Source organism: Plectropomus leopardus, chromosome 2, assembly GCF_008729295.1.
Source record: "Plectropomus leopardus isolate mb chromosome 2, YSFRI_Pleo_2.0, whole genome shotgun sequence".
In the NCBI taxonomy this organism is placed as follows: Eukaryota; Metazoa; Chordata; class Actinopteri; order Perciformes; family Serranidae; genus Plectropomus; species Plectropomus leopardus.
In genome coordinates, this window is record NC_056464.1 from 6,270,551 (window position 1) to 6,292,239 (window position 21,689).

Sequence of the window (21,689 nt, forward strand, 5' to 3'; positions counted from 1 at the left end):
CGCTCCAGGTTTCCAAGGTTTAAAAGTTCTCCTTTTTTCACTCATTTCTACAGAATGTTGAGTAATTTAAGAGAAATGAAGGCCTCATTCTGCTTTGTGTTTTACTGGTGAATTGTTTATTCCCTTTCCTTTGGCTCTGGTTAGCGTGTTATCTTTCCCCGGTTATGAAAAGTCATAAACGCATGTTTTTCTATTTGCAAGTGTGGAAAACAAAGATATTTTCCAGCCCCTCTGAATAATATCCTCCTGCTGACTCACTGGTCAAGTATTCAAAAAAATAAAAAACTCAACATGATGCTGAAAAAAAAGCAAAGTCTTGCCCAAGTTCAAAGCTCACACCGTGCCAATGATGACATGCATTTCTACAGCCACACAGCACATACAGTTAGCTATAGCTGGAGAGAGACGTGCAACTTCTCCACTTCTGTCCTCTCCACATGTTGACTTTCTTTGTTTGGTTTTTACCCACCTCGCTCCAGCTCTCCCTCTCAGCCTCATTCCTAATCTCACACCAAAAAATGCAAGCTGTTTATTTGCGTAAGGCTGAAGCCATTCCATTAAGTAGCCCCACCAGGTGCTTTATCCCTAAAAGGGATTTGTTTTCTAAAATAAACGGAGAAAGCAAAGGACTGCCAAAGTGATATTTACCATGACATGAAGTGATTGCAACAAAGTCAAAACTATCCAAATAAGAATGACTGGGGCTTGGAGGAACTTTTTTGAATTGCCTTACATAGTCAGAGACCTTCTGCAAACCATAAACAAGTGTCTTTTCTAACGTGTCATAACATACAAATGTAGGGGGACAGCATGTCAGGGTTCATATGCTTTTTATCAATACATTTCCATGGCTTTTCCATGACTTTGAAGCAAATTCTAAAGACCATACATTCTCTGAAACGACCATCAATACTCCTTTTAGGTTCATTTTCATTACTATACAATAGCTTTTTTAAAATATATATTATTTAAAACATAATGACTAGAGCCGAATATTCAATATAAGCTAGGGACTGTTTGTTATTTGTGAAAGGGGAGAGTCTGGTGCAGCAACAGGTAGGCATGTTAAATCATTTTTTAAGCACTGGGGAGGGGCTTAGGCTTTGAATTTTGGCTTTAGGGTCGAGGCTTACAATGTTTTCTGTGTTTTGTATTTATTTTGCCATTGATTTTAGGGAAAACATGGCCGACAGGTTTGGAAGACATGTTTTCTATAACATTTTTTTAAATGTCCAGGTTTTTATCTTTAAAATTTTTGGGTGATTTCTAAAGAAAAAAAAATGCTGGTCAAGTTTTTTTTTTTTTTCTTCAATATGTTTTGGCAATTTTGAAAGAATAAAATTTGCCTTTTTTTTTTTTTTTTTTTACTTTCAAGAAAAAATGGTGATTGTTTTTTTTTTTGTTTGTTTTTAATTACTGGTGAATTTTAAAGACAACATGCCTTCCACATGTTTTCTTTAAAAGAAACAAAAAGTTGTGAAATTTACCATAGCCAAAAACTGTAAAAATTGAAATTATCATTGAATTTTCAAATTCCCAATGGTCCTACATGACTTTCCCAAAAATGTCAGTATGTTAAGTGTTCTAACACTTATCCAGGCCTGGGAATTGCTATTAGCAAATTCCCTGTCTTCCCAGGATTTTCATAGCCTTACAAACCCTGGTGTGCACATATATTGAGTTATATTTGAAATCCCTCCAGTTCTAGTACAGTATATTGTTCTGCAGTAAAGGCAGTCTGACAGATGCTGGCCTGGGTTAACACAAAAAAAAGAACCCGTATAGTCATTTTGCTCAGAAGACAACAAATCAGTTCAAGTTATTAGTTGTATTTCATTTTTTCTGAAGCCGAGGCACAAGGCCACAGCTCAAAAACAAAAGAGAGCTTTGACACTATTCCTCACTTTTGTGATTTTCTTTTCATCTTGCTGTAAGACAACTCATCGGCAGATGGAATTTGCTTACTTCTGTCGCCTCAGTCAATCTCTCACAAAGACTGTTAGCTGTCTGCACCTGGTATAGCAGGGAGGCATTATCAAAGCTCCTCACTCCACCTAGCAGACCAGAGTTTATACAATATGTTTCAGACCAAAAGAAGACGCCGTCTGTTTGATGCTGATAGAAAAATAGATTGAAACTTGCCAAACGCGTTTTTTTCTCCCCCAAAAAGATATTTTAAGTAGCTTCAAGATAACACATCTGTGATAACATTATCAGTTCTTTCTACCTCACAGCGGAAGATAATTCACATGAAAGTTGCAGGAGATGCAAGAGAAAATAAGAATGTTGCTCCATTGTGTGACATATTGTATTCGGCATGAGGCGTGCATTTAACTGCGCGACCTGTTTAGCCAGACAATACAGAGGCAGGCGATCTGCCAGCGTGTGTGTGTCTTGATAGCAGCTGATGGGAGCAGAGCATCAGATAGGGAAAGCAGACGGCGGTCAGGTGAGGGTGTTTAGAAGGCTTTGACACGTCCTGTGATCTCAATCAGCAGGAAAAGGCACAAGCACGCCGTCTCCGCCTGCGTCTCCATTGTGACGTCTTTTGTAGGGACTGTAATTTTTCATTTTCACGCTGCCTTGCATCTATTCTGCCTGTCACTGTTTTTAACTACAGCAGCCAAGCTCGGAGAGTAGATTACGGCACTTGCGGTGCATGAAAAACACAGCAACAAAACCGCCAGTGACAGGAGCGTTTAACTTTCTTGCTAGAAATCTCCCCCATGTGGCACTTTTGCTACAGCGAGTTGTTTATTATGTTCCGAGCTAGGCATAAGCGATTAAAGGAGCTCTTAAGAATCAAAGTGTTATAAATGCATGGAAACACAGCCAGCTGTAAATGCCACAGAATTAGAAGCTTACCAAGCCTAATACTAATACATGGCAATTTTCAGCTTGATGCTGATATAAAGAAATTACTTTTTTAAAGTAAGCAATAAATGCAGTCAAGGGAACTATTACACAGGCCCTATTTTCATCCCAGCATAAATCTGCACACAACCTTTCTGCGAGTCCAACTCATGAATCCACTTGTTTATTCTTAACACTTCCATAAAAAAGTGGATTAAATAAAGCAACCTCAACGGCTGAAACTAAGGCAATATAAACCAAAGCATTTACAGCAAAAGAGGAATTACAAGAGTGTTTGCATGATGTGTTCTTCTCTCCCTTACATGGATTCATGAAATTCAAATGAAGTCCGGCATGAGACGATAACATTTTGAAGCCCTCAAAAAACAGAGAAAACATGTTTTGGGCATCTGAGGATTCTTCTAAGCAGAGGCACTTTTCTGGGAAGTTGGATGTCATCAGGTCTGAATAAATTGGAAAAAAAAAACAAGCCCGCACATATAAGAGGAGCCTCAGCGCTGAGATATGTCCAAATGATGAGAAGTATTCCAAATCTAAACTTTTGTCAGACAGCTTTAAAGGCTCCTCGTTTACATTTCAATTAATGATAAATATTCCGCAAAACACCGTTTCTTTAAATGTATAACAAAAAAATGAATGCCATGCTCTCACACACAAACACATACACTGTATTAAAGAGCTTTAAACACCAAGACATGGTAATCCCATAAGCTGCTGCAGGGATTTCTTGCATTAGCGATGCAATCAAAATCACATTGGAAAAGTTGTGTCAATCATTAGGCTGATTTTGCCACATTAACATTAATTACACAACCATTTGGAGGATTTTCGTGGGCTGATCTTACATCTGGAGCCGGCAGCTGAGGGGCCTGCTGGAGCGGACCTGACTATGCGGAGAATGCACTCCAGATAAACAGCAGCAGCAGCAGGAATCCTCCACTTCCAATTTGCTCCAAGTCTGTTTTCCAAATGTGGGGGTAATTGTCTGGACCAAATAAAAGAGGAGTGCAGGCTGGTGGACGTTGTTGTGGTGATGAGGGGCCTCCTCTTACAATGGAGACAGAACTAGTCTGGCTGAAATCCTGCAGCCATTGCTAGCTGTAACGACGACAGTTACAGCTGCTCTCACTTTTTTGAAACTCTACAGAGGCACTGCTGCAGTTAATATTTAAGATGAGAATAATGTTTCAGTGACGGCTTTGTTGAAAATCAGACAGTGGCCCTGAAGTGCCATCATTTCTTCTATCATGTAACTGGATATATTACATTGTTTCTGTGCTCAATTCTTAAACTCAGTGCTGTTTAAATATATACATTAGAGGTAGAAGATTTTAACACTTAAATGAATGTTTCCTCAGTTTCCTTTTTTTCTGGAGAGAAAATGTTCACATTTTAGCATTTTGTTTTAACTCATGAAAACTGAATTATCAGCTATCAGCATGAGTTTACGAAAAATTAGAATTTGGAAATGTTTCTACGAAAATACTGTTATTTCCACAAGAAAACTATAAGAATAAGCTGTTCTCAAATAGCCCTTCATGGGCAGGCAGTGGTGCCCCAAAAGGGGGGGCCAGGGGAGGCAATGGCCCCGATACAATTGCTGGCTTTCCAAGTGGTGAAAATAACTGGAGGGTGATATATTACCGTCTTTAAGAGGCAGTTTTTTAAAAAAAAATCTAAAGTGAACATTGGCACCAATCATGTCAGCATAGCTTACCGGGAAGGGGCCTAAATTATGCTCCAAAGTCAGGCTTAATTTCGGTGAGGGAACAACTGGCATTGCCATTTTTAAAGGGGGCCCCTTGAACCCTCAGCTCAAAATATCTGATGAAAATGGGTTCTATGGAGGACTCTCCCCTAAAATCGAGAAGCCTTTTCTCCAGTAAATGTTTTGTTTTTTAAAATCTATGCAAACCTTCAAATGAAAGCAGCATGTTTGTCTTTTTAATATAATGAACTTAATCAAACGTCAAAATCCCACAAATGAATGAGAGAGAGGTACATCTCACATATGTTGTTTGAAACAGACTCATTGTTTTGTAATGCACCATCATTACTCGGCACATTACATGCACATGTCCTACCAATCTACCTACAAGTCATAGCGTGTTGATGGAGTGAGAGAGCAAACGAGACACAGAGAAGACGTGATAAAGATGAAACAAATAATAGAATTAGAGGAGGAGATGATGATGAGGATGAAGCTGCAAGAGACAGAAAACAGACGCACTCTTCCTCTGAAGCCCTGAGTTCCTGAAGTGTTAACACCTCCCGACAAACACACACACACACACACACACACACACACACACACACACACACACAGTCCTACTCTGCCTCAGCGTTTCACTCATGCCACAGGTTTGACATCGCAGGGGCCCCAAACCTTCTCAGATAGGCAGACGGGTGTGAGAAGCGAACACAAGATATCCACCAGAATGACTGAGATGCCAACGATAACAAGACTGAGTGCGGTAAACCTCCCCCCTCTCTTGTTTGGTAAACATCGCATTACCATATTTCGGCTTTTCCCAAGAAATGTCAACACGAACAAACACACAAATATCTCCACGTTGAGCAATCTTCATTCTCGTGTCCTCCCTTTCTTCAGCATTATTTCAAATTACTCATCACAACTTCTTACTCACTCCTTTTTGACCTTCAGGGGGAACTGTCTCTATATTACTCACCATCTACAGTAACACAGAGTGCACCTGCCGAACCCTCCTGCCCCCTCCTTCTCTCGCCACACACATACACACACACACACACACACACACTCATATTACAGTACACAAACAAGACAACCCGGCTGCATTCAGTTAATTATTAAGCCAATTCAATACAGCATTCACACACACATGCACATGGACTAGGGTCTGCTGAATGATGGTGTGTTTACCTTCTACAAGGGCTTGCTTATTTAAAGCAATCTTCAGTTCCAGCGGTGGTAGAACAGCCTCCTCACCCTGCGGACACAAGATGGAGAATTATTTATAATTATGAAATGATTACCACTGCACACCATAATGCCTGTCAACAGCACCCACGAGCCAATTTATAGCAAGAAACACATGGGTGTAAACTAAATGCTGCTAAATAGCATTGCCCACCAGTTGCTGTTGATTAGAATTTATAACATGTTTGGAGAAATTGTCAGGGAAAAAAATCAATTCTCTGCATTCCTGTGCTGTTTGCTTTCCAGCGTTTTGGAGTCAGTCCCTGTGCAGCCACCACTTCATCTCAGGGGGACGCAAGGATACTTACCGTCCTGTAGCCTTCTGTTGTCACCGTCACACACATCCTGGTCTGTTAACTACAACTACACCCACTGATGATAACACATGAACAATGGAGGCTGTCTGATGTGAGTGAACGCTTTATTTGCAAGACAAAAACTTCTCATAACGCGGACAGTAGAGGCCCGTCTTGCCCCCAAGTGGCGAGCATGGTGTACCTGCCCTGCACTTAACTCCCCCTGGGCAGCCCCCCCCGTCCCGATCTGCATGCACACAGCTTTCCTAACAGAGCACTCAACCCAGGCAAGGAAAGATGGAGGCAAAAAAATAAATAAAAAAAGGAAACAAAATCTTATTTTTATGGTAAACTGAGAAGTGACTGTGGGGCAATATCTCAGGTGCATTTGAATAAAAGCATTAAAGCATATCCAAATATGAAAGGGAAAAAAAAAGCTCCCACTCCCTCTCCCACTGTTCTTTTTTGCCGTTTACATTTGGCAGTCAAAACTGTGGCCGGGCGTTTGTGTGAGTGTTTATCTGAAGCAGACTGAGCAAAGATTAAAAAAAAAAAAAAACACAGCGGTCCGACTTGCCCAGTTTCTGCATTAATTACGTGTTAAATGCCCTTGTTGAAAACGCGAGTCAACACGCGGCTCGCTATGAACTCCACCGAGAGGTTGAACAATCATCCAAAATGGACCATTCCCACACAACTACCCTATTATTGTGATTCATTACACTTCAATTAACATATCATCAATGGAATCGTAAATCAATGGCGAGTGGTGACAAATGACAGATATTTTCAGTTTCAAACTACTAAACATCATTAATTCCCATCACCTGAAAGAGCCCCGGGAGCTAAATGAGTTTACCCAACGCATAACATCCATTTAGATAAATGTTCCATCATTTTAATGACGGAAAATTTGTATTGGAGAGAAAAGGCAACAACGGGATCCTGATAGCAGCTGCACGCCTTTTTCTCCTTGTACAATAATGCCCATCTTGTAATGCCTAAACAGATAATTGTCTCCATTTCAAACAGCACAAAGCTGTAATATTGCCATTTAGAACAGTGGGGGTGCGGAGAACGTAGGGTGAGGATAAACAAGCACACGCTGCTTCGCCCGGTTGGGAAAACCGAGCCCATCACACACTCCCACATTGAGATTTTAGGGAATAGAACAACTCCTGGTTGAGATAATTACCCACCTAGGTGGGTTATGTGCATGCTCAGTAAGAGGCTTAGGCTAAGAATATGAATCAAAATGCAACAATTTCAGAAGACAAAGGGAACTAAGGAGCATTTTGCAAGCTTCTCTGGTGAAATCTTGAGAGGATGTTGTAGGTGTTCTGTGTTAAACAAAGTGGAAAATAGCACAACAAAGGTTTCTGACAAAGAAAAATCTCATACGGCGTGTCTCAAATTGCACACTTCTGTGCTTAGACTTGATATTTTGGGTGCATAGGTGCATGCACACTGAGACGTATGGCAAAATGCAGTGCACAAGGACCCAGATGGTGCACTCATAACGGTCAAAAAGCTGATCGTGGAACATTGGATGCTTCTCACCCTCAATCATTTCATGTTGCCATTACGCAGCAAAAGAGACACACTTTAAACTTGTGTCATGTCAGCCAACAATACAGAGACGAAAGCACAGTGAAAATATATATATGTTGTGTTGGTACCACAAACAATACCGGGAACCATAGCTTGCTAGCTAGCTAACAGATGGACATCTTATGAAGCATTAATGTGTGGCGTAAGTTATATGATGTATGAGCTCAAGTTATGTTTGGTGTTTATGCATGTGTTTTAGAAGATTATGTTATATTAGATCATAGAAGATTTTGGTATTAGATTTGTAGTTAGATGCTAGACAAGTTGTAAATATTCACAAAATGCTGCAGCTGTCATTCATAAATACATATATATATATATATATATATATATATATATATATATCTATATATAGAAACATGTTGTGAAAGCATGTTAATTTTTAACCCTTTGAACTCTGCAATAGAAACGCTCCAGCAGTGCCCTACTTTGTTATTTTTGCCTATTGTGATGTAATTTCCTGGAGTATCTCCAAATTCTTTATATCCCTTAAATCTGTACATCCTAAACTAAAAGGTTATGTAAGTCAATTAACCCTAATAACTGATTAACACGAAACATGAAACACACTGATTAACACCATTATTTATTTGAACTATGTGCATTACTTAGTTTTTTGCTCATTTTAATGGTCAGAGTGCAAAGTCATCATGGTAGATTCATCACTCATTTCCTCTGGTGCCACCACACATTTTTGCACTGCAGGGGATGTATAGCGCAATGACAGCGATGTTTCAGATATTACATTATTATTTATGTTGTTGTTATCATCTTAGATTGATATAAAAAGGATTATGAAAAAAAAAAGATCTCCTGCAGCTGTTATGGGGAAATACCGACATAATCAGGGCAAAATACCACATTTGCACGGCACATAGGGTAAGGTAACATAAGGTCATGATGTGATGGCGGAGAAGACAGACATCTTGGCTTTCTGCTGCAAAAGGAATGAATGCTGAAGCTATTTGGTCCTTTTTTGAGATCTAGATACAAGCAGACCTCCCAAGGCCCCAAGATAATTACATAAAAAGTCAAGTGAGCTAACAAGCAGATATGGCAAGCATACGTACATTTTGGGGGACTGACAATCGTTGCAAATGACTGAGCAGAGGAAGAAAAGCTGTCAGATTTTGCAACCGTCATTTCCGGAAAGTGCATAACATCCATGTTTGATTTGAGGTGACTCAACCCTTCCAAAATGGGCTTACTACAAAGTACAGTGATAGACATGTTAGCGTACAATGGGTAGTAATATGATTTGAGACATGGCTATAGTTTGCTATTAGACTGGTGTTTGCAATAGATAGCATGACCACTAGCTTGATACCCTCAGAGGACCAGATGATCCAAATAAATGTTTCCGTTCTCTATGCAAATACCACAGGCATCATTGTAATTGTGTGTGTGGGGGGGGAGAAAAAACATGCAAACACCCGATTTGCAGAGGAAATGGACAATCAGAAGGGTTTTTTGCTATGGTAATGAACTGCTGTGGTTACATGTGAGCATGAACAAAGACTCATTTCATTCTGTCCACAAACCTGTGAAGTGGACTTCCCTATTAGTGGTGGGGGGAAGGGGGGGGGGGTTATGGCTTCACAATGCACTCTCTAGTCCCAGGTATGTTATCAGTGCCTTTGGCTTTGTTGTAAGATTGCATGTTCAAAATATGAATTAATACCCCTCCACTGAAACGCACCCAATCCCAACAAAAGGCCCCGCATTCACTGTGGACAGCTCTTCAGCTCCTCTAATGGACAGGCTCTCCTCTCTCTTCACACGGCGCAGACAAAAAGCTGAGGGCCCCATGAATATTTACCACTAAGTAAAGTTATTCCATTAATTACTCTAAGCACGCTTAATACTGTATCTGTGGCTACTTCTGTGGCGGCTCGTTAATGAACCTTCACACATCATTACCATATTAATTAATGCTCAACTCAATGGTTGTCAATAGGAGGCTGCCAGAGTTGTCTCTCGCTTCTTTACAGCCCCGTCCTCGGGATGTTTCGATCACTTAGTAGCAGCACCTGAATAAATCGGCAGGATCTATTTATCATGCCGGGGCCTCACCGTGTGTTTGAATAAAAATTTAAAAAAAGAAACACTGGTTAACACTGGGAAAGGCTGGTGAATGTGTATTAAAGAGCATTGTGTGCAGAAGAAGAGGGCGTAGGAGAGTCAGGGATATCTACTGTATATACAGGGTCACTGGTGTTTGTTTTTAGGGTGTGTGCAGGAGATTTTCCAAGTCACTGTCTGTGCTCTGAAACACAGGAAAATCAAAAGCATGACTCACTTCTCAACAAACGCAGCTGCTTACTGTATGATCTGATCCGCTAAAAGGGCTGACAGCACACTATTTTTCTCCCTCGTTTTTCTTCGACGCTTTTATTAAGAAGGACTGATTAAATTAAAAACATGGCCGAGTCTCGTAAAGACAGAGAAGAAAAAAAAAGCATTTGAAAAAGTGAAAAAAACAAGCATTGTTGTTTTTTTCTTTTTGATGTGATTGGCAGGATCCTGGCATTATATTGTAACACCCACATAGACTGTAAACAACAGCACTTTCTGACACGCAAACAGACTCAAAACCCACCAATTAAACCCAACTTCAATCCAGCCAGCCCTTATTCTGGCTGCGTTTTTTCACTTTTTTTTTTCTTTCCTCAGCTTAAAAGGCAACAGTGCAGTCTGGTGAATGTCAGGCCTGTCTGATCCCCCCTGATTCTTTGGACCTGCCCTCACGTTTTGCTGAGCTAAGAACAAAGTACACAGAGTGCAAACAGAGAGCTTTGCAGCCTTAGAACCAAGGAAGTGGAATTTCACTCCTAACCCAAAACAAATAAGGCCACACATTTCTTTACACTATTTAAATGAGCTCGTTGCAAAAAAAAGTCCTATCAAGTGGATAAGCAGTGCGTGCTAATCTGTGCCTTTGGGAATTGTAATCTATTGATCGGTGAGAATAACCCATAAGAAAACTACACTTTGTGAAGTATTTTGTCCGCCAAAAAGTCTCACACTTGCACACTGCAAATGATATCAGTCCAAAAAGTTCTGCCCTTATCATGCATGTAGCACACAAACAGCGAACATTATGCAATCCTATTTTTATAAGCGACCCCTTTTCCACTCTGTCAAGTAGGAGGACTGTCAACTCTACCCAGCCATATCAGGTTTCCACTCTCACCCAGGTCCCGGCTCCTCTCCGACCACGGATCCTGTGCGCTATTAATATCAATAAGCTGCAGATTCCATTTCCCCAGACAAAGACAAAGGAAGAACAAGAGGCGATGAGTGAAGGGAGGAACTAATACCCTCACGCATCACCGTGGGGTTACCACTTACTATCACCTCCAACCCTGCTGGCGCTGAAAAGAAGGGAGTGTTTTTGCTGTTTCACACATCCAGTGCTGCATGGACACCCACAGCAGGGCAATGCAAATACAGGCCAACTGCTGGCTGATGCTTTCCAATCATCTGTGAATTATTTAACTTACGCAACACATTCCCACGTCAGGTTAAGCTATACAACAGTTTTTTGTTCTCATCTTCATTCTCATGGAAATTCAAATCTGTTAAAATATATAGCTTAAAGACACACAGATACTGACAGCAGGATTTTTTTTTTATTGACAGTGTTGTAGGTCATGCATGAGTTTATTTTATCATTCAGGCACTTTGATAAAAAAGTTTTAGATTGGACACAAAACTAAGGCTGCAACAAACTGCTCACTATCAACTGATCTGCCAGTTGTTTTCTTGATTGTTTTGTCCAAATTAGTGTTTTCACGACAGTGGAACTTCAATACCTTGACATCGATGAGGCGATATGGAGAAAATGAAACCTTTTTTTACCAAACATCACGATATCGCGACAATATTGTAAGATTGACTACTGCTGCTTTCACAAAAATATTAACACAATAAGATTTTTGATACATGATCTTCAGTAATATGGATATAATAAATGAGTGGGTAAATGACAGAACAGCTAGAACAATCTGGTCAAGTCAGAGAATTACTTCACTTTACTGTAATATCAAAATCAGGAAAAGACAGCAGTTATGATTTTACGATATCCAGAAGATGATATCACATGTCACACTGACATGCCCTACCTGAACAATATCAATATTTGATGCCATTTGCAATACCAAAGGGAACAACTGACACTGAGGGCATAAAATTAACATTTTTATTAAAGGATAAAGTGTTGGAAAGGTTACTTTTTAATTTATTTGGTTACAGATTGCAAGTTACCCTGCTAATCTAACTTTTTGTATTTGATTACTTTCAGAAGAAATGTTTTAAACTGGGTAATATAGGTGAAAAATGTCCAGAGATATATGCCAAACAACAGACATTTCTGCAAGTGAAAAGATGCAATGCAACAGAATGAATGGCATATATTAACCTTTTGCCAAAAAATATATATACAGTTGTAACCTCTTTGTAATAACCAACAGTTTGACTGTAAATTAATTACTTTTTCTTTTCTCAGTGACTGTAACTGATTAGTTACATTTATTTTGCAACTGAGTTCATTTGTAACTGAAGATTTTCATAGGCTTTAACATGACAAAGCAACTTTTCTTTTTGTGGTCTGTGGCAGAGAACAGCACAGTGACTAAAGTTAACATTGACCATAAAAGAGTAAGAAATTGCAGCTGTGGAAAAGGAGTACTGAAACTATTTCAGTTTTTTTCAGAATAGAAGTGTGTCCATAAAACGATATCTTTGACAACGCTAGTCAGAAAATCATGAATAATGTACACAAATACAAAAATGCAACTTAAAATAGTTCTTTTCCTCTTACTGCTAGCGCTTCATTGTCATTGTTGTTCTTCTCTTGTCGTCTTGTTTTTGTTTTTGTTTTTAATTCACGATCAAGTGGCCAAATTAAGTTTCATTGTACCTGTGCATATAGTGACAATACAGATCAATGCGAATATTTGCTATTTTTTGATCACAACATTATTAAAATTATCAACAGAATAATAACTTCAGCTAACAAGCAATCCAATTGGACACTTATTGACTTTCTTCACCAATTTGCAATATCACACAGCATCATATTTCATATAAACACTGGGCATGTAGTAGGAACTCCTACTCGGGAACTACAATCAAACCAGTTGCCGTCTACAGCCGAAACACTGACTCTGTCAATCACTTACAGAACACACCTACAAACTGACATGCACATGCATACATCCACCAGCGTCCCATAAAAGGCAAGAGAGGAGGAGGAGGAGGAGGAGGAGAAAAAAAGGAGAAAAGCGGGGAAAGATAATGAAATCTTTACAGACTTACCCATGAACAGTTAAACAGACTTTCATCGTGTTCATGAAACTGTATATTGATGCAGATTCCCTCCAAAGCACTGAGTGTTTTCAAATCCACTTCTGAAGGAGAGGAGAAGCTGCCAGGGAAAGATGCAGGTATGGAGTAGTTGGAGTGGTGTGTGTGTTCGTGTGTTCGTGTGTGTGTGTGTGTGTGTGTGTGTGTGTGTGTGCGTGAGAGAGAGAGAGAGAGAGAGAGAGAGACAGAGCGAGCCCAGGCTGCAGCGTTGAGAGGGACTGGAGGTATGTGGTCTAAACACAACAAAAGCTGGTGCCTTGCTCTAGATTAAATATGCAGGAAGAGGCCCCCTTTGCATAAACACAAACACTCAGCAAATGAAGAACTGGCACAGAGCAGACGCCTGCTGAGAGCCCTACCTGTCCTGGCCTCTTTTAATTAGACAAGAGCAGGCAGAACAAATGAACATCAACACGGTCACACGAGGCAGAACAAAAGGGAAAGGAGAGGGAAAAAAAAAAAGGAAATGCTCCCTCAATCCTCAAAAATGTCCTTAATGAGAAGAACAGAAGTTTATAGAGAAGCCGGAACAAAAGGAGACGTTTGATTTTTTTTTTTTTCTCTTTCTGGTGTGATGTCTTGTTTGCACCTTGAACATGAGTTCTACATTTAACCCTTTGAAACCCGGCGCGACATCACTTTTCTCATGCTGCTTTCAGACACCTTTCAACAAGTGTTTAAATCTTTGAACCCCGAGGAAATTGGTGCAATTTATTTCATAAACATAGGGAAAAAAGGCAATGAGCAACTTGGAAAGAAGTGTTCCACTAACTGCGAGAAATCATTAGATTTACAAAACGATTTTTAAAAAGATGGTGAAAAAGAAAAAAAGCTAGGGTAAAAAACTAAAATTGTAATAATTTTTTAAGCACTATTTCCAGGTCATTTCCTTGCTTTTGTTGTTGTATTTTACTTTCTTTTTCGTGTTTTTTGTCTTTTTTTAATGCAAATTATCATGTAATTTTCTTGTACCTTTCACTAACTACTTGATAATTTTTGGGTCATTCTCTTTCATTGCTCATTGCCTTCTTCCTGTTTTTTTTTTTTTTTTCCAAAGAAATCAAGCCAACTTGATCAAGGGTTAAACAAAGTTTTCTTATTATTTTGACAATATTATTTTTTGTCAGATTGGTGATAAAACTCTAATTGTCTGATAAAATAAAATACACAAGAATGCGTCCACAGCATGAAGACTTCAACATGAAACTGCTTAATTACAACCTAAAACACTAATTAAATTTTAAAATATCAAATTTAATTAATTTAACTAGGTCATTTTTTTTTTTGGTGTGGGTTTTCATTAAAAGTGTGTCCTGGATTAAAGAGAATGCACCTTGTGATCTTTTAATTTGTCTTTACATATGCTTCTCCTCACACACCTCCTGGTGGAAATGGGAAAAAAATAATAAGCATAAAAATGGATTTATATGTTCCATGCCTCCCTTTTTTAAGTGTTTCAAATACTTTCCTCCCTCCCTCTTACTCTCTTCATCTATCTGTCCCTCTGTGTTTTTTTCTCATTTAGGACAGGAATGCAGTAGCATGTGGTGATGGGGGAAACTCTCAGAGGAGATTGCCAGTTGTCGTCAGAGTTTAAAAAAAAAAAAGGAAGAGAATGGGAGCCACAAAATTTAAAGAATTCTCTTGCTTCGCTTAGAGGCCACATTTGCAAAATGACAGGATGCCAAGGGCCAATCACAGCAGCCCCATAAATGTTCTAGGATTTAGGACATTTTTAGGAATTTAGGATGTTTCTAGGATTTTAGGATTTTTTTTATATTTTAGGAGATTTAAGGATTTTAGGACATTTCCAGGATTTTAGGGCATTTCTTAGATTTTAGAACATTTTAGAATTTTACTATCAGATTTTAGGACATTTCTAGTGTTTTAGGACATTTCTCAGATTTTAGGACATTGTAAGAGTTTAGGACATTTCTCGGATTTTAGCATGTTTCTAGGATTTAAGGCATCTCTAGGATTTTGGGACATTTCTCGGATTTAAAGACATTTCTTGGATCTTTTTAACGTTTCTAGGATTTTAAGACATTTTTCTGGTTTTAGGACATATCTAGGATTTTAGGACATTAGGGGCTTAGCTAGGGGTGTGGGAGATCCTCCACTTTTTTAAATAAACGAGCACTATTTCCGGTGCTGTTTAATGCATTCTGACACCTTTTGTACTGTAAAAGTACAAAAACAATTCCCAGTGTGAATCACTTTCTTTCTTTTTTTGTGAATTAGAAAATGGTTTGGGGCCAGATTAGGAATGCGGGCCATAAGTTGAGTATCACTGATCTAGAGTGTCAGATGCTGAGTGACATACTGATGTGAGCAGTCAAAAATGTCATTTTCATGTGAAGCCAAAATGTATCAGGGGGAATGGGGGTGGGGGGTGGGGGTGAGGTGACACTAGGTGAGGGGAGGCTGCAAAGGGAGAAATTGAGGGGTGAAAGAGAGTCAGAGAGAGAAAGAGGAGGGAGAGCAGAAATGAGACCTCTGGAAAATAAACAGGGTGTAGGGTTTCAAAGGCAAGGGGGACACAGGCATTCCATTGTTCAAGCCAATTATCAGTGGAAAATAATAACAACAGATGGATCCAGAGCGGCCAACTTGTGCCGGAGCACCCTGGCGCTGGAGAACAGATGATGAAATGTGAGAGTGCTGTTGGAGGGGTGTGTGTGTGTGTGCGTGGGTCACACACATGCACACACACCAGATGTGAACTTCCACAAGGGCAGTTTAATATGTGCTCTCTGGCCGCCACTTGTGCCGCGCGGCTTGGGCATACCAGACAATGGCTCGGTCAACACCTCCGTTTGTTCAAAAGGAAGTCAGATGGCTCCCGTGTTGCCGTGTGATAAATTCGAATCCGTGCGTTCCTTTTATGTCCGACAAAGAGGGGTCATCTGATGGCGAACACATGCTTGTTACCATTAAGTGGAGTAACAACACAACAGCAAGAAGTGGGAAGAACGATTCCTTTTTGGCCCCGCTGGGGTTTTTTTTTTTTATTCAGATCAGCACATATCCCAGATGACCTGTTGTGATGTTTTCATTTGATGTTCTCCAGCGTGCCTAACGTTCACAGACAGGCAGATGCAACAGTGCGGCGGAGACAGACCTCATTGACTCTGGCTTCATTCACAGATCCCTCATATCAGCCGCAGACTGACAGGCAGCGGAGGGAGGGGGCTGCAACCCCTTAAAACAAAACCAATTCTCTCTGTGACTTGTCAAGGGTGGGAGATGTCTGCAGATAGCAGTACAAAAGATCTGCCCTTCCTTTTTCACAAGAAAAGAGAAGTTTTCGTTTCATTAACTCCACACTAAAGCGTAATTATCTCCCTATAGACCTTAATCACCAACAGAAGGATAATAGAACAAAAAGCGGTTTCTTCTTCAGTCATTAAAGTTTTTTTTTTTATGTTGTTGTTCTTTTTTCTCTCCTCTGCACTTTAGATGAGTCCATCAAATGATGCAAAAGAATCATGGGGGCATGAGTAAAGTCTCATTTTCAAACACTGTCTGTTAAACACAGATTTGGGCCATAAAGTAGAGCCCTTTGCTTGAGTGTGCCATCTTTGCCCCTTCTCTACCAGCCTGTTTGACCTGACGATGGCCACTAATAACACTTTTCCACTCAGTTAGCTCTGGTTCTTGAACTGGTTCCTGTCAGGATTCTTGGAGCCTTATTGCTGCTATCCTCCAAACCAGCCCACCAGTTTCACATGGAACCACTGAAATCAAGGATGTGCCATCATGGAGGATGTTACACAATGATCAACACAAGTAAATAGCTGAAGCAAAATCTTGGATCATACTGATTACCTGCAAACTTCTATGCTGGCAGTACAGACATTTATTTTTACCCCCAAAACAAGCAAGCTATAATGAGACCACTGTACACTATTTATGTGTGATGATTTCTCACTTGACTTCTCCATCCTCTCTTTGTAGAATATGACATGTCCACTGATGTTGCCGTAGTTCCCATTTCAGGTTAAGGAAAACATGCGGCTGAGATTCAACTTTTTAGATTCTCAATTTAATGCCGCCTTCACGTGTTCTTTGGAAATATCGTATTTACCGGATTTACAAGTTACAAGCTCATGACACTCATTACGAGTGGGAAATTGTGAAATAGCAATGATTCCCGAGTTGCTGAGGTGTGAGGTTTGCGTGACGTTTCAGGGCAGCAGAAATGGCAGAAATTCAATGTTTGGTCAAAACTTTTTCATTAATTCCCGTATCAAATATCAATTTTTGATCACATGTTAAGCGTAATATGGTATTATTGTTAACTGCTATCCATGTAGAGTGACCTATGTATATCAAACATAAAAAATATAACATATAATATACAAAAAATTTAAAAAATATATATAAACTGGAAAAAGCTACCAACCTCTCTGGCTGGCTGTCAGCAAAGCCAACAGAAGATAAAATAAAAATTTTACATCAGAAAACATTGAAAGTTTACCACATCTAAATAGATGCTTTGAAATGCAACACTAAATCTCACTGAATCAATGGAGCAGCAACTAAAAGGAAAGGCTGTTTTGTATTTCATATCTTCTTTTTTTCCTTAAAAATTTACCAAGTAGTTACTGGTTAATGACTGTTGACCTATCGAAAGCAAAATGAATCATAACTGACAAAAAGAGAATAGTTAAGCAACTTAAAATAATTACTTCAATTGGTGACACAGAAATAAATTAAGTTTCCTCAACTCAATTTCCAAGCAGTTGTTATTGTCAAACTTTGGATAAACTTAATTTGTTTAAGTGTACTGATTGAAGCCCTTTTTTACGCTGGTTCACAATTCTCTTTTTTAGTTCAAAATGAGGTGCAGGAACCAGAATGAAACTGGTTGGTGGAAAAGGCAACACAACCAGTGAAGATACTGTAGATCACTAAAGTACTAAATGACTATAATTAAAAATGCTTGAAATGAAACACCAAAACAACACTTTGGAATTGTATATAATCTAAATGACTAACATTGCTTGAAGGGGCTTGTGATACCGAAGCCCAAATGTTAAACCCCTGGAGGATTGCACATAAGGATTTCTACGGGAGAAAAACTGGAAAACTTTGCCTAGATTTAATTAGCTTATGAGAAATAATTGCCATTAGCAAATCTCGTCAAATGGGGTTGAGGCATTTTTGCTGTGGGGGAGAAAAAAAAGTCATATTTTTGGTCGATGAGGAGACAAAGGGCTTTCAAACAGGAACTGGCGAGCCATCAGCCGTTTTAGTGCACTGAGACTGAGGTCGAGTTAATTAGACTATTGTCATTTTAATCAGGACAGCTCGGTGGCCATCACTTCCTGAAAGGGCCAGTGGACTTTAAACGGCTGAGGGATTTTTTTGTGTGTGTACTGTATATATGTGTGTGTCGGGGCCCGGGGTGTCACCCTGCTATGGGTTATGGAGTATGGTCTGGTTCTCTCACATGCTTAGAACATTAATGAGCTGGAGACACACCAAGGAAACAAAGAAGCCTGGAGGATCACCAGGGGAAACTACTCGCCTCTGCTCTACTCATGTCTCTGTTCATTTGAAAATAATTTAAATATCAAATATTTGAAATAATTTGCTTCTCCCTGGCTATCAGATTTTGAATGGGGAGTCTTTCATGTGGTCGTTATTATGCTCTTCACTGGCATTAGCATTTAAAACATAATCAATGTAACCATATTTTCTAGGTGCTCGCCATTATGCTCCAATAATGGTTTATTTTTTTTCTGATTTCCATATTTTATGAATACAATCGGAAGTTCGTGATAACAAACCGAAGAGGTGATATATCAAATCTTTGCTGAATATCGTTAATCTAAAGAGAGTTTTAATCAAAACTGACAAAAGGCTGGATTTATTCCAGGCTTGCTCAATTTACTTTGTGCCACCTTCAGTGAGAAAAAATAAGCTGACACCAGTCTCATTTGAGTTCAGCCAGCAGCCCTGAGAGCGAGAGGAGGGGCTGAATACAAGAGCTGTCAGTGGAGCTCTGCCAATCAGCAGGGGTGATAAAGCCACCAGCCCAATATTAACACCAAAACATCTTTGTACCTTTTCCCCTGGACATAGTTCAGGTCATGTGTGGGCAAGGTGACAAAGGTAACCTGCAGACAAATGCTGGTGAACTTCCCCCCCGTGACACCGCCGTCAGCCCCGGGGCAGGACTGGCCAATGACATGAGCCGAGAGTCTGAGCACAAAGTCAACCCGCGCTATATTTCATATTCACCGACCTCAAGGGGAAACTGCATTAAAAGGGATTGAAGCACATTTGACTCCTTGCCACTTTTCTACAGCGTCTGTTTATGATTATATTAATAGTTCCGTAAGTTCATCGTTTTTAACATTAGCCATTAATATTTCACGGGGAGTTAATATTAATCCGATCAGAAATTATCTTCCTTCAATAATTCAATACACACATTAATAATTCAATATAAAGAATGTTCAGCGTATTTGAGGAGGGAAAACTGGAGACGTTCAATAACTAAATGTGAGAGAATGAAGCCAAAGAAGTCACATTTCGGCACAGAGTTAGCTAAATACAATAACTACATCTGAAATGCCAGCGCTCTGTGAGCAACTTCAACTGGGACGTTAGCGAGAAAAGCACACAAGCACAAGAAGCCTTCTTGTTTCACCTTAAACGTCCAATGTTTGGGATTTATGGGAATACATTGGCAGAAATGGGATATAATATTCATAACTATGTTTTCATTTATGTAAAATTTCCTAAAACTAAGACTTGTGGTGCTTTTCTTTCCTGGAATGAGCTGTTTATATCTACATATGAAGCAGTTCCTTATCCATCTAGATTGTTTTGATGTGAGTTACAGAGTGTTGCAGATATCAGTCGTACAGATGTCTGCCTTCTCTTAATATATATATATATATAAAAAAAAAAACAACTGCAATGCCTTTCTCCACAAATCATGACCCGGTTACTCAAGATAATGCTCAGACCTTGTTGTGAGCAATTTCATGTAGGAACTATTTTCTTTCTTTCAAACTGCACTTCCCAATGGAATCATTGTGCAGAAGGAAGATTTCATCTACTCACAACCCAATCAATGTATTCTCATGGAACAGTTCACATGATATCCTATGAAAACGCACACACAGTTCAAAGGCTGTCTTACGAATTAGTGCCCCATGAATAATGTTCCATCCTTAACATTAAGTTACATTATTCACGTGAAGTTACGAAGGTTAGGTTTACAGAGAAAAAAAAAAAAAACATGAGAAAGACGTACCTTAACATGACTCAAAGTTCTGTGTCTGTTTGATCCATCCACCACTCAACCTGCCTTCTCACAGAGCAGTCGGAACTACTTCCTTGTTTACTGCCGTTGGTGCATTAATCATGTGACTGCAGCCTTTCAAATGTACATAGGTTATGCACAAATTACTGGTTCATGATTATGTAGGATACATACAAATTTGGATGCCTTACTTAACACTTTAAAAGAACAGCCTGACCTAATCGTAAGAAAATATTTCAGCATAGTACATTTCAGATGTTACATTTGCATGTAGATAAGTTGAAACTTTACTTTTCAACAACACCATGGTTAACGTGTGGCTAGGTTTAGTCACAAAAACCACATGGCTAAGGTCAGGAAAAGATCATGTTTTAGCTTAAAAAGCAGGTTGGGGGGGGGGGCAATCCCAAGTGGAAATATAGGAATATCTCAGTAAACTGCTTTTTGTGCTTTTATCCCCACAGGAAAAGCAGGAATGTATTTCTTGCCAATATTGTGGTAGGAAAAACAGCAATATTTCGGCAAAAAACAATCACTCTTTTTGCAATCTTGCTGCTGCAAACATAGCAACAGGTTTGCTACAAAACACCCATCATTGGTGCCTAAAAAGCTATTGGTAAAACAGCAGCGGGTCATAAAAAGCTGCTGAAAACACAGCAATGACTCACAAAATCAAAACTGTTTGGTTGATTGTTGGTCTTCAGCTTGGTAGGCATCCAAGCCAGGTGACATACCATCCACCAACCCCTTCACCTCCAGATGACAAAGTCAGCCCATATACTACATCACTTAAATAACGTTGATATGATACTGACGACACGTACAAATGTAACCTATTAAATGGTTCCTAATCCAGATTTAAATGTGCTGACTAACCAGGGGCCACAGGTTGCAGTATCTACTCATGTACATTCAGAGATAAGACAGACATGCAGACTGTGAAGCCTCTGCGCCATTAAAAGCCCCGCACTGCCTCCATAAGTTCCTCAATAAGAGATTTACAGGGATTAGATGGTGAAATAAAGGCCTAATCTTTATTTGACAGGGAAGCCAATCTCTGGCTCACTGGTCAACCCCTTGCGGTAGGCCCCTCTCTCACAGTCTCACTTATACTGCCTCACATCTCTGGCTTATTTAAAACCACATTTAGGATGCATACTGTGCTTTGTATGAGGTCTCAATCCAATTTTCATACAAAAAAAGTGTAATTTTTTCCACGAGAAGAGTGTGCACATGCATAGTGCTAGGAAGACTTATTCCATAAATGATGTCCTATATTGGGTCACAGCCTTACCTACAT

At 39.5% G+C, this 21,689-nt stretch overlaps 1 protein-coding gene across 4 annotated transcripts in view; it reads right to left on the minus strand.

Moving 5' to 3' along the window:
* The window catches only part of foxp1b (forkhead box P1b), a 206,391-nt gene that overhangs the window by 129,966 nt on the left and 54,736 nt on the right, over positions 1 to 21,689 (minus strand). For all 4 annotated transcript variants that reach the window (XM_042499118.1, XM_042499110.1, XM_042499102.1 and 1 more), the window contains exon 4: positions 5,777 to 5,843. The gene's annotated coding sequence lies outside the window, so the exon portion shown is untranslated. The remainder of the gene's footprint in view (positions 1 to 5,776; positions 5,844 to 21,689) is intronic.